Source organism: Empidonax traillii, unplaced genomic scaffold, assembly GCF_003031625.1.
Source record: "Empidonax traillii isolate 1590-97213 ecotype Southwest subspecies unplaced genomic scaffold, ASM303162v1 scaffold2:size4533513, whole genome shotgun sequence".
Classification (NCBI taxonomy): domain Eukaryota; kingdom Metazoa; phylum Chordata; class Aves; order Passeriformes; family Tyrannidae; genus Empidonax; species Empidonax traillii.
In genome coordinates, this window is record NW_020955195.1 from 764744 (window position 1) to 781205 (window position 16462).

General features: G+C 43.8%; 1 long non-coding RNA gene across 1 annotated transcript; it reads left to right on the forward strand.

Moving 5' to 3' along the window:
• The first annotated feature begins 1354 nt into the window (after positions 1-1354).
• On the forward strand, positions 1355-13114 carry LOC114062058. Its single transcript, XR_003572306.1, has 3 exons — positions 1355-1486; positions 4443-4568; positions 13009-13114. It is a non-coding gene; the product is annotated as an uncharacterized LOC114062058 (long non-coding RNA).
• Positions 13115-16462: the final 3348 nt, after the last annotated feature.

Genomic DNA, 16462 nt, shown 5'->3' on the forward strand with positions numbered 1-16462 from the left:
GAGGGGGAAGATCATGCCCAGATATCCCTGCAACTCTCCACTTAGCACACTCAGAATAAAACTTCTGCAAAACACAGGTTACAAATAGGCCAGCAACCACTGGCATCCAAGATATCTTCAGTGGGAAACATCTTAAAGCAATGGAGCACAGCTAAGCACACAAAATAGTGCACTCTCAAAACACAGAATGCTCTCACCGAAGTTTTGAGTAGCCTTCCTCTAGGACACAAACAGGGGCCACTGCCTATTCCCACCATCCTTCAGCAATACACAGCCAAAAGAGTGACCCCTGGGCCTTACTCCAGGGTCAGAGTGCCCACAGAGCTTGATTATTCCATGGTCGCCCATTGGTCCTGGACCTACGAAATCCATGCTGCCCAGAAACTCGTTTCCCAGCACTTCTGCTCTTGTTCCAAGTTTTTCTAGCTGCATCACAGAAGCTTTAACTTTTTCAGGAGAAAACTGCCCATTTCCTTATCTGCATGTACTTGAATGCAATTTGTTTGTATACTCAGACATGTTTATATACTTGAGGAAATGCTTTGCTGACAAGTTCTGTAGTTGTCCAATAACCTTTGCTAAAACCAAGAAAGAACTTTTCAAAATAAGCAAATATTTTTGTACCTAAAAGGTGCACACTCAAGCCAAATTTTTAATTCCAACACATTTTACTTCTGGCCTGTTTAGGAAGAGCTTTGTATTTTAAAATGTGGGAGCATTATCTTCTCCCTTTTCAGCCTTCTGTGCAGCTAAAGGGATTTTCCTCTAACATTCTTCTAAAACGAGCAAAAGAGACCCCAGTGTTCCAGCAGAAATTCAGAGAGGTAAATCACAATCCAAAAGCGAGTTAAAATTTACCAGCTGAATATCACACTGAGCACCATTTGACCACTCTTAAGCACATGGCCAAATGCAAAGCACTTAACATGTGCTCTTTACACTAAGCCAGCACTCAGTGTAAGCTGCGCCAGACGAATGTTGTCACCATAATCATACAGCCTTTCCCAGACAAAGTTCCAGAGCATCAGCCACCAAGGGCAGAGCCTTTCCAAAACGCTTTGATGACCTGTGCCGTTCCAGGAAGGTGGGGCTGCGTCGCGCAGAGACGGCAACAGCACCATTTCTGTGAATTTCACTGAAATTCGAAACACTCTTTGTTTTGCTAAAGATTCGCTACTGAGAGGATCGCGGGGGAGAGTCACTGGCGGCCGAGTGGACACCAACCCCAGGGCAGCTTGGGGCAGCAGCCGAGCGAGCAGGAATCGCGGCCCAGAGGGATGCGGTCCGCACACTCGCCATGGGTGGTGCTGCAGGGACGGCCCGACAAAGCCGCCACCTCCCCCCTGCTCCCCTCGGCCCCGGCCCCCGGGACCAGAGCGGGATGAGGGGATGCTGATGCTGATGCTGCTGCGCTCCGAAGGGTTAAAAGCCGCCGAGCCCCGTGCGTGGGAGTGGTCTGGGCAGTGTGGGGAGAAATGCAGAAAAAGTAGGTCAGCTGCGCCCAGCGGCAGAGCGGGACAGGACGGGACGGGATGGGGAGGGGAGGGGGCAGGGGAGAGAGAGGGATGGGGAGAGGGAAGGGGCTCTCCCTCGCCGGGGGCTGCGGGCGCTCCCGCCCCGACTCCAGGCGCCTGCGGACAGTTCCCTCCCAGCCATCCACAGGTACACTCGTGGTATTTACAACCTGGGAGCTCCCGCCGCTCCGGTACACGTTTGTATTTTCGTAAACACACAGACACATTCAAGGAATTTCGGAGGGGGGGTGGGGAAGGGGGCAGGGAAAGGCGCTTGGAAATTAAAAGTGAAGCACAATTTGAAACTCTGCCCACACCGCGGCTTTTATAATCAGCTTGTGACATGCTTGGCACTGCGCACTGTTTATGCCCACGATTAATGCAGTTAATACTAGGTTAGTAACTGTGGCAGCCAGCCACGTGCGTCGCCTGGCACATGGGTGCCCGCTCCCAGCCGGAGAGCCAGGCTCTGCTCCTCGGTGCACACAGCCTGGCCAGCTCCACCACATCTGGAGCCGCTTTAGTCGGGGCCTCCCTCCAGTGCGGCGCTCAGCGCTGCCAGTGTATTCTTTCAAACAGAACGCTATATATGAAAATGGGGAGAAGGGATTGGGACAAAAAAAATTAGGGGTGGGAGAAGATTAAAAAAAAAAAGAAAAAAAAAAAAAAGAAAAAAAAGAGAGTGCAAGGCCCATTCCAGTGGAAGCCATTCTGTCGCAGCAGGTTTCATAGCCTGCCTGAACAAGACCCAGCGCCAGGGAGCCCCTAACTAAGCCTCTATAACCAGTTTGTCCAGTTCCTGTTTCTCCTATCTGTCCATGCAGTTGGATATTACACACCTGTGTGCTGTCCCCACATGATGGGGGACAGTGGCAAGGCCCTTCTCAATTAAAGGTGGTTCACACAAGGGGCTATAAACCTACCGAGCACAAGCATGCAACCCCAAGCAATGTTCTCCAAAAAAAAAAGGCTTTCTCAAGACAGAGTCACCATGTTGCAATGCGACGATGAACATTTCATGGGCCGGTTGCAAAACCTCATTTGTACTTTTTTTGGGTGGAAGGTGATTTTTTTTTTTTTTTTTTTTTTTTTGAAACAGAGTTTATGCAGAGCCTGGAAGCTCTAGCAAGACTTCTGCATGCAAGCTCGGGGCTTTCTTGGGAAATCAAGCATCTTTAAACATTGTGTTTGTGTCAAGCTTGTGTACCTGCTCACTAATGCATCCGGCGCCTCGGTGTGATTACGTGACCTGTTTTTCTTCCGCAGCCACTCATAAACTTCAGTGAGAGCAGAATATACGTGCGAACCAGTCATGCATTAATTAACGTCACTATCATCTGTCACGTGCTTGCTTCGCTTATCTGTTCCCCCGAGGAGAGGAGTGTTTGTTTTGAGATTTTGCATGCTCCCAAACATTAACGCCAGGAACGCCAAGGTCAAAGAAAGGTGCTCCTCACTCGCAGTAGGAGCTGGTGAAATCTGAGATAAAGTCCCAGAGGAGAGGAAGCCTACTTCACAGTCGTGGCCTGGCCATCAAAAGCAAATGCCTTCTGCACAGATACATGTCACCCTTCATCTGGAGGGCTACCTCGTGCCAGAAGAACACCCCTGTCAACCCTATAACCCAGTTCTTCAGATAGTCTGAAATGATCTGTCATATTAATTCCCGCTTCCCTCACCATGGTTACATTTAGAGGCAAACTCTGTATCTCATTTCTGTTCAAACTAAGTTCACAAAATACTACAGGAGTAGCTTCTTTAATAATATTTTAATCAAAATTATAAGTATTCTCTTACTTTGTGCTGACCAATGGGGAAAATTGAGTTTGTTGTCTTGTTGCTGTTTGTTTTGGTTATTTTTTTTTTTAAATTAAGCTACAAGTTCATTAACAGAAAATAATACTTCATGGTATACACCACACATATCTACTGTTACTGTTCTCCATGTTTCTTTCTTTTATTGCAGTTTTTGTCACCCATTACTGCTTTTTCACCTGCTGCAAGCTATAAGAAACAGGATAGAAATTAGTTGGCAATACATGCTTGAAAGTGTGAAATTCTTTCCTATTTCAAAGTTTGAGAAGTAACTTCAATGCACAAGTCTCCAAAATGCACCAAAAAACCCAAAATATGTGGCTCTTAACTAGAAAAAGAAGGAAATCCACGACTGATCTCCACTGAAAATCATCTTCAGCTGAGACAGGCTTCATTTTGACATGCCTAAATACCACAGAATTAACACTGCATATAGACAACAAAAGGGTCACACAGTCATCAGCAATTAAAAAAATGATCATTAACAATGGAAAAATGCAAATGTACAAAAAAGGATTGTGTCCAAACAATGCAAGGATTATGAGGAAAGAAACTTCTATACCCATTGAAGGGAAATAACATCCTACCCAGGGTGCAATCATTGGGCATACTAGAGTGATATTTTATCTGCTAAAAAATGAAGAAGGGGAATTAGCTGGAGTTCCTTTCGTTGTTGAGTAAAACAGCTCACCTTTTGTTCATCATCTCAAGCTCATATTTAGGAAGGCAGGACTCTGTAGGACAGACCCTCCCTCCTCCTGCTGTTGAGCTCCAGCTATACTAATCCAGTTAGAGAGACTTCACACTGTTTAAAATGTCTTTTCTATTCATTTGCCAGGTGAGGAGAATCAGTGTTTCATTGTGGTTATGTAGCCCCAGTGCTCCCCGTTCCTTGGGACAGGGATGGGCTGACCAAAGCCAAAGGAGCGGGCTTATAAGTAGAATTCCTTGGACTTGCTGCTATGTATTATATACTTTAAAAAATTTAAAGATGGAAATGGACGAAGGTGAGAGTGGGCAGGGAATACATATGGTTTTGTTGTTCAAATCCCTGCGTGTCATTTATCCTCCCTGTGCTAATGAAGTTAGTCAGTCACTCTCTTCTGCTTGCAGCTGGAGGGCACTGATTGCAGGTGTAGTTCTCTTGGATGACTCCTTGGGGGAAGAAATACGTGGGGAACCATGGTTTCAATACAGTGGTGAAGACTGTGGAAATCGTCACACTCGATTGGCAGAGAGGTAATTTTAATTTATAGTGAAACTTATGAGTAAGTCTGATGCATTTATGCAGGGAGCATTTCTCTCTACTCACGTGAATGCAGCATGCTTCATTTCTTAGCGGCATACTCAGGAAGCACCAGTGAGTGGGAGGATAAGCTGAAGGACACCTCGGCATTGGTCAGTGGAAGTGGAATGGAAATGTGCAGGGCAGACAATGCCACTACTCACAGCCAGACTATCAGAGTCATGAGCAGCTATCCAGCCTCAGAACAAGCACTGCCTGTGGCAGTCAGTGAACAGTCAAACTGTGCTCTACTGGCAGAAAGAGGAAGAAAGGGGAATTTTGGTCACTTTCTACTTCTTCATCCTGTTTCCTCAGATATGCAGGAGTTGTGAAAGTGAGGGATCATTATAAGATAGTCTCTTGCCCACAGTATGGAATAGTTGCCCTGTTGTTGCCCAGTTGTGTTATCTGGGTTCTGCTACACACCGTGTGAGGGAGAGCTGACTAAAATGTGTGCCTTCAGTCATTTGTTGACTAACCCAGTCTTTGTGGCCGACTCATGCACATTCCACTGCAAATGCTTTTGATAACACTGCTATAAAGGCTTGTGAATGTCAGTGTAGGAGGGCAAAATATTTTGAGCTGCTCAGCTTCACTTTATAAATATTTTTGGAAGCCACCAATGTGAAATGCTCCATTCACACTCAGCCCTGAAAAAAATAATGGCTCCTTCTAAAACAAAGACACATCTGTCAGTGCAGTAGAGTATATGAATTTACATAATCTGCAGCACAGAAAAAGTACTTTCTCAAACAAATTAAGTCAAAGCAGGCAGAGAAAGAACAGCACGAAGCTCTCTATGCAATGTCAACAATAATTAACAGAGTACTTTATAGTCTGCCAGTGCTTCCCTGAATAAGGTACTCTCAGACATGTGGTATGAACAGGCTGCCCTCCTGTTTGTCTGCTCCTGCAACCCAAAGCTGCAAGTCTTAGCTTTTAACAGCTACCCTATCATTAACTTTTCAAATGTTGTATGCCACCCAACATTTTTCCTTAGAAGGACAAAGGGCAGAGGGCAAGAAGAACACTGTTGCAACTGCTGGAGGGATTCATGGGGTTTGCTTTGCTCTGTCACGCTGGGAAATTTAGGGAGTTTGCTTCTTTCTCAGGCGCATCGGAATAAAAATAATATAGCACATTTCACCATACAAGGCCTGTTAATGTATTTGTTCCTGGGTTTCCCCCCTGATACCCTGGGAGGAGGCAGCTTTCCTGTTTCCCTCACAGAAGCATGCAACATTTGAAAGTTTACTTCAACTCCAGCTGATTCTCCAGGGACACAGACTGCAGACATTTGCAGCAGAGAGACTCTTCTCTTAGGCTGCCTGTATACAAAATGCAGAACTGGTGTGAGCCTGCTTTCACACACAGGATAGCATTGTATTGCTCCTGTACCCCTGATTTAATCACGTGTCCTTTGCATCTACTCACAGATAAAATTCCTAGCGTTGCCACAAAATGGGACATTCCTGACATCTTTCTCTCTTTAAGGATGGCAAAACTGCAGCCTTGCCTAGAGAGGAGAGGGATTTCCACAAGTTTTTTTTTTTTTCCTTCTAGACTGATGTTGACCAGTTTCTTCCACGTGTGAGAGCGCTCACAGGGTTGTCAGGGAGACAACTGTTGACACAGCTTTACCCTGGTATTTGGAGGGCTCGGCCAGCCGATTGCTTTTCGGCGGGTTGTGCATTGGTGCAGATGCAGGCACACTGGCAGACTACAGACCTGGCTTCTCCATTTGCCAGTTGGAGCCCACGAGCAAGCACCATCTCCAAACTGCAGCTGTGAGAGGAGGCCAGCATACCTCAGCTAGCGTTATTCGAACTAGTTTGAGTAGCAAACAGCAAAAAATCCCGGTGCCCAAGAGTCACGTGCAGCCAGTGAGAGACACAGGACTTATTTGGAAGGTTGGCCTGCACTGTGTACATTGCTGCTAATAGCTCAGCTGGTTGTTTAAACTCATCCAGGCCAATATAAAACACTGTAATAATGCTTCCCTGATGCCAGCATCCTTTGTAAAGTACAGCCCTGAGCCCAGAAATTCCCATCAGCCTACAATCTGTGCCATTGCATTCAACTCCCCTGCAGATCTCAGTGTTTCCTTCCTTCTCCTTCCCCCCCTCCCCCCCGCAAGCTGTGACCAAAACTAAATAAAAAACCAGCCCTCGTGTCCCCTGAACTGGTGTAAAGGTTGAAAACAAGTGTCATAAACTTTGCACTCTTTGCACTGACTGAGGCTAATTAGCATACAGGCAATCATTTATGGTTAAGCCCCGCAAAACATTTGTTCTTAGCACGAGAGCTGAATGCTACAGTACACAGCAAAGGTCCAGGGCACAGAGAAGTTAAGTGACTTGCGCAGTTTGATGCAGCAAGTCAGTGACAGAGGAAGAAATAGGCTGCTCAGTTTTCTCTCTCTAAACAGGTCTAATCTCTAGATCATACTTTAGCAGCAGAAAATAAAACCCCCTCTGTTCATGCTATAAGTCTTTACAGAAACTACTTTCAAGTTACAGGCTCACCATTATCACATCACCGCAAGATCAAACAAAAAGGGGGCCAGAAGGAGAAGGAAAAGAAGGGTTACTTTGTGTCATTTACTTCCATAGTCTGCTCAACAAAGCCAAAGAGGAAAAACTTTTTTTTTTTTTTTTTTTTTTTCAGACAGATGTCTTTTACAGCACATCAAACACTTCTCACGGGCGTATGTCAGAGACATTTTACTACAAAGGCTTTGTCCTCTGCATTCACAGCAGCCCGGATGTTTATCAGGATTTTCCATTCCCTAAAATTCAAGATCAAATTGGGGGTCTGCACTAAGATGGCAGCAGAATTACATCAACAAATCCCAAAATACAAAATTGTCTACTGAAATGAAAGCACTACATCAGCATGTTCCTGTGTTAAAGCTGTGGTGGGGGGAGTTTCTGTCATGTCAAAAGGAATGCCTGGAGAAGGAAACAGCCCATTTTCAATGCTCTGGCTTGGATAAGGCCAACAATTGCCTTTCCTAATGGATTTTACTTCCAGTGAACGTTTAAGTCCTCCATGCAAAGCATGTGGCCACAATACCATGAAGACAACATCCCATTATTTACTATTTAACATCACATGTGCATATTGTACTCTCCCCCTGCCTGCAGCAATGCTCTGATTTGTTTGTTCATGACTGCAGTTTGTAATTCTCTAAATTATCTAGCACAACAAAGAACATTACACACAGAGACAAACTAGATTTAGTGTTACTACATATTCTTCCACTCTCAGGCCAAGACCCAATAGCATCTTACATTTCCTCTCTCAGAATCACAGAGTCACAGAATATGCTGAACTGGAAGAGACCACAAGAGTCATTGGGTACAACTCTTAGCCCTGCACAGGACCATCCCCAAGAGTCACACCAAGGACCTGAGAGTATCATCCAAAGGCTTCTTGAACTCTGTCAGGCTTGGTGCTGTGCCCACTGCCCTGGGGAGCCTGTTCAGTGCCCAACCACCCTCTGGGGGAAGGACCTTTTTCTAATATCCAACCTAAACCTGCCCTGACACAACTTCAGCCATTCCCTTGGGTCCCTGTCACTGGTCACCCCAAAGCAGAGATCAGTGCCTGCCCCTTCTTTTCCCTCACAAGGAAGTTGTAGCTGCAGTGAGGGCTCCCCTCAGTCTCCTCCAGCTGAACAGACCAAGTGCCCTCAGCTGCTCCTCATACATCTTCCCCTCAAGGCCCTTCACCATCTTCTTTGCCCTCCTCTAAGTGCTCTCTAAGAGCTTTGTCTTTCCTATGTTGCAGTGGTGTGCAGAGCCCTAGTCCAGGAATTACTATGGGGTCCTTCCAAAAACTCTGGTATCCTCCCTGGGTGAACTTTTCTCCTTTCTAGGAGAAAAAACAGGTCAATGAATGATGTTCTAAGGCAGTACTCCCAGCCCCTCTGCCACCAAAATGGGACAGTAGAGGATGGCTCATGGTCCCCCCAGCAAGCTGACCCGCTCCACTCCCTGGGAATGGTCACACCTGAAGGTTTTTGAGTCACCAAGACACATCAGCAACACAGAAGCACATGTCCCCAAACCCAACACCCCCACTCTCTTCAGCTAAGGCGACACTGAGCTTCCACAAGACATTCTGTTCCCTGAGACCATCATAGATTTAGATGCTTCACTTTTGAGTGGAAATTTCGCTGTAAGCCAGAAGGACAGCACGCTTCAACACTTGGAGCAGAAAAAAAGAGGATAGGCAGAAATAGAAGCAATGTCTGAGGTCCCTTCCTCACAGTTCTTCTCTGTGTCAGTTCTCTCGTAGACTGGAGTAACTGTTTCCCAGTTCTGGTGAGCGACCCTGGTTTCTCGAGGAGGTAAGCCATCAGGTAATCCCACACTTTACTGCCTTGTACCACCCCTGCTGCTCTCCTTCCCCGGAGAATCTCAACAGCCCCCCTCTCCAGGTTAAACCAAATGGCTCTGGTTCACCCACAGAGATGCGAGTGGAGGGATGTGCCACCCCAAAACTCCCACCTCTCAGATCACAGACTGCTTATGTGAAAACAGTGGGTAAGCTTCTGGCAGCGCTTCCAGTTCAAAATAGGCCGGGGAAAAAGCAGCATGCAATTTTCTGGCAGCAACGGTGGAACAATAAAACTAATGAGTCCCTACAACTATTCCCACCTGTTCTTAGAGCAATATATGTAGTGGATGTATACCCACCCATGAGTCTACCTGTGATGTTAATTCAAACTATAAAAAAAAAAAAATACCAAAAAACCAAAGCAACATAACCCAAACCACAGACTTTCCTGCATAGGAAAAAAGACTGTAGAAGAGCAGGTGGACATTTCACCTGTCTTCACATCTCACTTGTGCTGGGTGCAAGCCCCTTCCACAGAGGGTGATTAGAGCAGGACAGATGTGTCAGCAGCAACCCAAGGCTGATGCTGACCAGAGATACTGTAATACACAAATGTGAAGCAAGATGAGGGTGAGTCAGCAGATGTTTGTCTCCTATGTGGTGTCCTAAAATTTGGCTCCCTCTTACAGGAAATTACACTAATATTGAATCACTGTTCTGTACAAACCATCGTTCTGTACAGATGTTTTCCACGGTGAGGAAGTTGTTGTTAGGTAGGTTTTACAATTTTGTGCTGCAATTTTGTTTCAAGGCATGTCCTAGAGCATCCAAATGACCTTGTGCAGGACAGTGTTTGAAGTATATATGACTTCTATTCTCTCCAGTAAAAGCTTTGACCAAGACACTTCAGGGATAGATGCAACAACCCTTTCACATTCTTCCTGGAAAACACAAAATAGTTTGCAACCATTCTCTAACAAAACACTGCAGACAAGATGATGAAAAGAGCTGGAAAGGACAAGAGGAATGCTCATAAAATGGAGATTTATCTCATGACAAATGCACTAAGATTGCCTGGAATTTTTCTAAGATATTCCTAATTTTTTCCACATAATTTGTTTGTTAGTGGGCATATCTTCATAGGGAATATTCTCATTATGTATTATTTCCATAATGCTTGCATTATGATTAGAATAGCTAAGCTTTCTGTGCTCCAGAAACTTAAAAAAAAAAAAAAAGTCCTGGCAAATTACTCTTAAAAAAATCCTGAAGATTTTAGAGATTGAGAGGGAGTTAATCCGAACTCATCTGTGGGAAAACATGTTTAAAATTTATTTCTTTTGACAGCTATTAAATGTGGAAAGTGCAGTACAGGAGATATACTGATAATAGAAAGATCATCCCTTTTGCAAGTAATAACAGCGATGAGGCATTACTGCACAAGGGGGAAAAGAAGAAAAGCATTTCATCCTGGATCTTCTTCCCCTTGGACAACATGGCCTTTGGCAAACTTGATGCTACCCAGGCCTCTAAACAGTGAAGTTCCCAAACAAAAGATTTTGTAAGAAAAGATTTTAAGATATATTTACAATTAATGATGGAACTTGGAAGAAGCCAGACAAATGAAAGCAATTCTTGTTTTTTAACCTGGAGAACAAGCCTTCTATAAACACTCACAGGGCAGGAGATTACCACAGTTATGAATCGAAGTGATGAAGTGAAACAGGGTACAGACAAGGTTTCAGACTTTCAGCTGTTCTCAGCCAAGATGCAAGCTATGCATCACGGATAGATTTGGGATGTAACATCAGTGAAACTCTGTGGAGACAGCCTTCCCACTACATTAATACAGCTTCATGCTCCCAAAATGATCCTGCCTCCTTCCATAACTAGTTCTGGGTGGAAACATTCCTGCCATCTTTCCAGTATTCCCTAAGTCAGCACTGCATAGAGCAAAGGAGATAAACTGCAGTTGTTCTTTTAGTGTTTAGTGTTTTGTTCTCATACTGTGTGCTTTTTTTATACATTCACTGCTAGTTCTCTGATTGAGGCTTTAGTCTAACTACAGGGAAAAAAAAAAATAAGGTGGTTTTGGTTTAAAAGCCAAACCAAAGCTGTTTCAGTTCCAGGTCCCATTTTTTCTGAGCCCTGAAAGTTAAAGCCTGGATGGTTTGGATAAGTGCTTCTAATTCTAGCATACCCTTATTTAAAATAAGAGAGAGGATTTGTTTTTAAAAAGCCAAAACTAGCATGGTCTGGAATGAAGTCTCTGAAGACATTTAGGGAGGATTCAGATAAACAATTCCATTTCTCCCCCACCCCCTACATCTCTCATTAATTTTTATCCTATCCCTTCCTTATCCCAGTTTTCCTTGCTGTCTCTCAGATATTGTTTGCTTCCCCTCAATTTCCAATGGAGCTTGAAATTAGATTTCCTTTACCTCCCTGTTAGTGAACAAAGCTCTGAACTGCACATTAACTTCCAGACTGAGTCACCGGGTTATCTTCCACCTCTGTACCGGAACTGCCTGAAAACATACTACAAAAATTACCATGTATGCCTTTTTGTCCATCTCACACCATCATTATTTGATTTTTGGAAGGATAACTCTTGAGTTCAGTTGGACAGGAACAGAGCCATCCAAATGTGAAGGTTTTAGTCTCCACTTGTGACAGCAGAAATTGGCCCACAGTGTGACCCAAGATAGAAACAGCCCTCATTGTTGCAATTTATAACTTCATCAGGAGTTAACTTGGGAACTGCAAGCTGGCAGCAGTAATTCATACATTGCTGCAAACTGTGTTTTCATAATTTCTGTTGATACTGGCAAAGTGCTTGTTTTGGCTTTATGCGTGTTGCAGTCATTAGTATAATATAGCCACTGAGATATATTTAGGGGAAGGTCATTTTTATACAGCTGATTATGTACTGGGAAGTTAAATAAACAATCAAGTTAAAGACATCAGCAATCCCACTCCCTGGTCCATGCCAAAGTGAATTCTAAAAAGTAGTTGGTTTAATTAGAGGAAAAGTCAAGCAGCAATTATGTCAGCTGGAAGAAAGAGGACATCACGTTTCCTTTTACTGGAGGACTTACCTGGAACACTACTCATTGATAATTGCTAAATATATCCATAGAACTGGAGGTGTTCAAAGACAATCCAGAACATGTGTGGTCACTGCACCATTAGCAAGATTACTCATTCTGTTTACAATAATGAAAATTTCCCACTGAGGTTTCACCGAGCAGAAAGCACAGAACCTTGACTATTTATTTACAGCTCATTAGATGCTTTTCCAAGGCACAATAGGACACTGTCCCTGGAAATGGTATTTGAGGGGAAGTAAACGTCCAGGTTCTTCATTTTGCAAGTTTGTAACTGTAAAAGTTACAAAACAAGTCACTTTTGAGAAGTACTCATCTTTTACGCTCATTAGATTGCAATCCAGCGATGACTGAACATGATATTTAAACAGTAGTGTTTTTGCCAATGAGTTACATGATCAACACGAACTGCTAATGTTTTCTATTCTAAACCTTCTCAAAATGTCAAGTGTTCTTGTCAGCTGAGTGGAAGTGGCATAAAAGTAACTTTTGAAGTTGTTGTTGATGAGATACCCTTGGGAAACTCAGTATATATACCGAAAGCATATTCACAATATGCTCTAATCTCCCCTGCTGCAAACGAATTAGGCTGCTAACTCTCATTTCCATTGATGGTAATGTAGCACAGTCTGGGTCTTCCTTCCAAAAAAGACACTGAGCATTCTTAAATAACATAAGTCTGTTCTGTGAATTTTCTCAAGCAGCAAGAAAGAAAGATTAAAAAAAAAAAAAAACAAAAACCAAAAAAACCCCCACAACAACAAAAAAAAAACCACCACCAGAAAACAACCCAACACACTAAAATAAGCCACAGAAATTCCTTTTGAAAGCCTAGACCTGGTAACTAACTCTGTTACATCCCTCATAATTGAAACCCTGTTAATTTTTATCATAGTTTTTGTGTTTTTTTTTTTTTTTTTTTTTTTTTTTTTTTTAAACACAGCAGATCACCAGAACAGCACAGAAATTCATAGTTGTCTGAGTCACACTGGCTGTAGCAGATCTGCTGTTTCTTCAGTCCCAATTTCTTTTGTGCATTAAAACATCAGAAAAGGGTAAGAAAGCTTTCCAAGGGTGTGGAAGACCTGGGTTCACCACCATGTGTGATGATGTGAAAGCCATACAGAGCTATTTCCAACAACAAACTGAGGCAAAACTTTGACATGCTTGTCCAGACGTCTCACAGCCTCGGTCAGGTGCCTCCAGAGCCCTGCTGGCACTTGCAGGTCGCAGTTGCCCCTCGCTGAACTTACCATATTCCCAAGGAAGACGCATGGGGTTCCAGGCTTTTGCCCAAAAACTAGTGCTGATGGTGACTGTCACACCATTCAGAGCAAGAGACATGGACTAGTTTAGTTCTAAAGTTTCAGTGAAGATCACCACTGACACCACTGTATGTCCAGTCCCGTGGGGTTTACATATTGCAGAACGTCAAGGTCAGGTGCTTTTTGGAGTCCCATTTTTGACCAACGAACCCATTTCTTTTTTACTCAAATCATTTTACCAAAAATCTAGTTAGACAGGTGGATCTTTATGGACTACTAGCAAAGGAACTGCATACTTGTGATCAGTGTTTGCTGCTTTAGCCACACAGCACAGAATCACAGGATGGGTCATGTTGGAAGGGAACACAGTGGAGTATCTGGTTGTGGTGGTTTTAATCTAGACCTTCCCTGGTTACCAGTTTGTAACCAAGGAAGGGGCAGTGTTCCCAGTATTCCATACAATTTTTACTCAAATCATGGTACAAATAAGAGGGGAGAAACGGCCTTCCTTCTTCTTCTTTTCCGCCGGAGTTCGGGAACAGTGGGTCCCTGCGTTGGTCTCGCTTATCTAAGGCTGAGACCTGCAGCATCCACTGACCTGCCACGGGGAAGCTTGGAGAGTGCTGGCAGTGTCTGCCAATCCTGCTTTCTAAGGGACGTGGTGAGATTTGTTTTACTAGTTATTTTACTAGTTCTCGGGTTTGATTGCGCGTATCTATTCGGTGTCCCTTTTTATTTCCTTTTGTCCCTTTTTCCCCTTTCCCTATCCCTTCGGGGGGTGTTTGGATTCCCGTTTGCTGTGTACATAGCATCTTAACTGTAATATACATAAAATATATTTTTTATATAACTAGCTTGGTTTTTGGGTTCTTCAATTTGCATAGTTTTTTCCCTTTGCCCTGGGGGAAGTAGAAAGAGGGGAAGAGAGGGGCTGCTACTGGGGAGTTGGGCATTTGGCAGGGAGCCAAGTCCGAACCATCACAGTGGTCCAACCTCTCTGCTCAAGCAGGGCCATCCTAGAGCCTATTGCACAGGATTGCATCCAGACTGCTCCTGAATATACGTGGTCTTTTCCTCAGAAGGTGCCAAAAAATGTCCCAAAATTTCTGTTTGTTGAAAGGCAAACTGGTATTTTACCCTGTTGTTCCATTCACAGATGTCTGACTGCAGGAACAAACAGTAGTATTTTGGACAAGGAAAACTGGGTTTTCAGTTGTAGCACACCACAGAAACTACAGTGGTACAAAGTGTGTGTGTTTATAAAGATGAGCTTTCATACATAGTGCTTCAAGGATAAAGTGAAAATAAGCATAAAAATCAGAAAGCAGGGTAGCATTTGGTATGTACTTTTATTGTATCCGATTTTGTGATCACATTTTTTTCACTTGACCTGTAGCAGACATTAGTTAGGATACTGGCTCCATTAAATAAACATTTCAGAATTTGAGTGCTTTCAAACTGCTAACTGCTCATTTGTGATCATTCAGTGATGATGTCGCTGTAACAAGAAATTCATGTCTAAACTGGCTTTCACACTGCTGAAACGTAAAAGTTCAAGCACGCTGGAAGAACAAGCTGGCCTCCAGAAAACATTTCAGGGTCATTTCACATTTTTGATCGCGTCTGATCTTGTAACTATGTTATGACACTGCTGGATCTAAAAGCCTGCTTTCACGCAGGTAATGCACAGCACTGTAGCCTCATTTACATTGTATTCACAAGCATGGAGAGAGGGTTCAAAAATGCGCGGGGATATTCAGCAATTAGGTTAAACCGCATCCAGAGATATCCAGAATGTGGGTTAAACACAGGTAGTAGGGTACAGCTGCCACATCCAGGTCAATGAGATGCATCTGGGTTTCCAGCCCATCCTTGCCTCAGCTGGCTTCCTCTGTAAACCAGGCAACTGGGCCAGTTGGTGATGCTGCTTAGCAGTTCATCTTGCAAGCAGGGCGCTTTTGCTCTCAGCCCTGACTACTTCTACAGCCCCGACAGCTGTAAAGCCTGGCATTTCGCAATGTCGACTCACTACCATGAAGTATGAAATTAATCTTTAGAACTTCACATGAAGTAGAAGGTTTCTTAATTAGTAAAGAGGATCAGAAAACCCTCAACGAAGTGCAGAGCCATAAGAGCAGCAGAAAACATCCTACCAGGATGAATTTTTAACTGAAACATCGGAAGGCAGCGCCGTGATTAGAAGCAATAGGCTCCTGATATTTGCATGAAATGAGAGTAACTTTAATGCTCATAATCTTCAGGTGATTTATTTAATCTTCACACACACCACAATGAAGGAAGGCAAAACAATTCTGTCTGTGCTGCATGGGGACAACGAGGCAGCAAGGATACAGAATTTGCCCAAGGCCAGCATGAGGAGTCTGGAATGCCTGGCTGCAAGCCCCATTCCCAAAATACTTCTCTCCTTTCTAGAGGGAGCCGCCATTTGTCCTCTGACACTTTTAGAGCATCTGAGATTATTTCCATTGAAGTTAATAATCTGTGCAGTTCAGTAAGAACAAAATTGTGTCATATATGTTTGAGCTGGTCCAGCTTCACTGAAGACTCCCAGTACAGTCAGGGTTACACACAACACTGTAATTATCAGGCTCAGTTTGGGAAAGCTGACTGGCACACTGGGAAGGCTGGGGCAATAACACAAAAGCTGTGCATTCAGTTCTTTTTTCTGCCACAGGAGCGGCCAGTCTTCTGGACAGGGCAATTCCTGTAGCCTGAAATGCAGCTGAGGTTGATCTGAAGCCCCAGGTAGGACATACTTATTGTGGTCTTTTTGTGAAACCTTGGGCAAAATGTAAACATTTAATTTTTTTTTTTTTTCTTCACAAGAGAGCTAGGGAAAATAATTAATTTCTTTTTCTTTTTCTTTTTTTTTTTTTCTTTTAATGCTACGCTCACCAAAGTTGAATCATTTTAAAGCATCAGAACAGCAACTGAAGCTGGTGGACAGTGTCTCGTGACTGGAAGAAAGACCTCAGGACTTCTGACTTCCATTGAGTTCCTGCACAAGCGGGACGCAGAATCCAGGAGCCAGGAGCCACTGACATTTTTACATCAGGAAGAGTAGCATTTAAAAGATCATTCCCATTTCCACTGAAGAAATTTGTCCTTAGT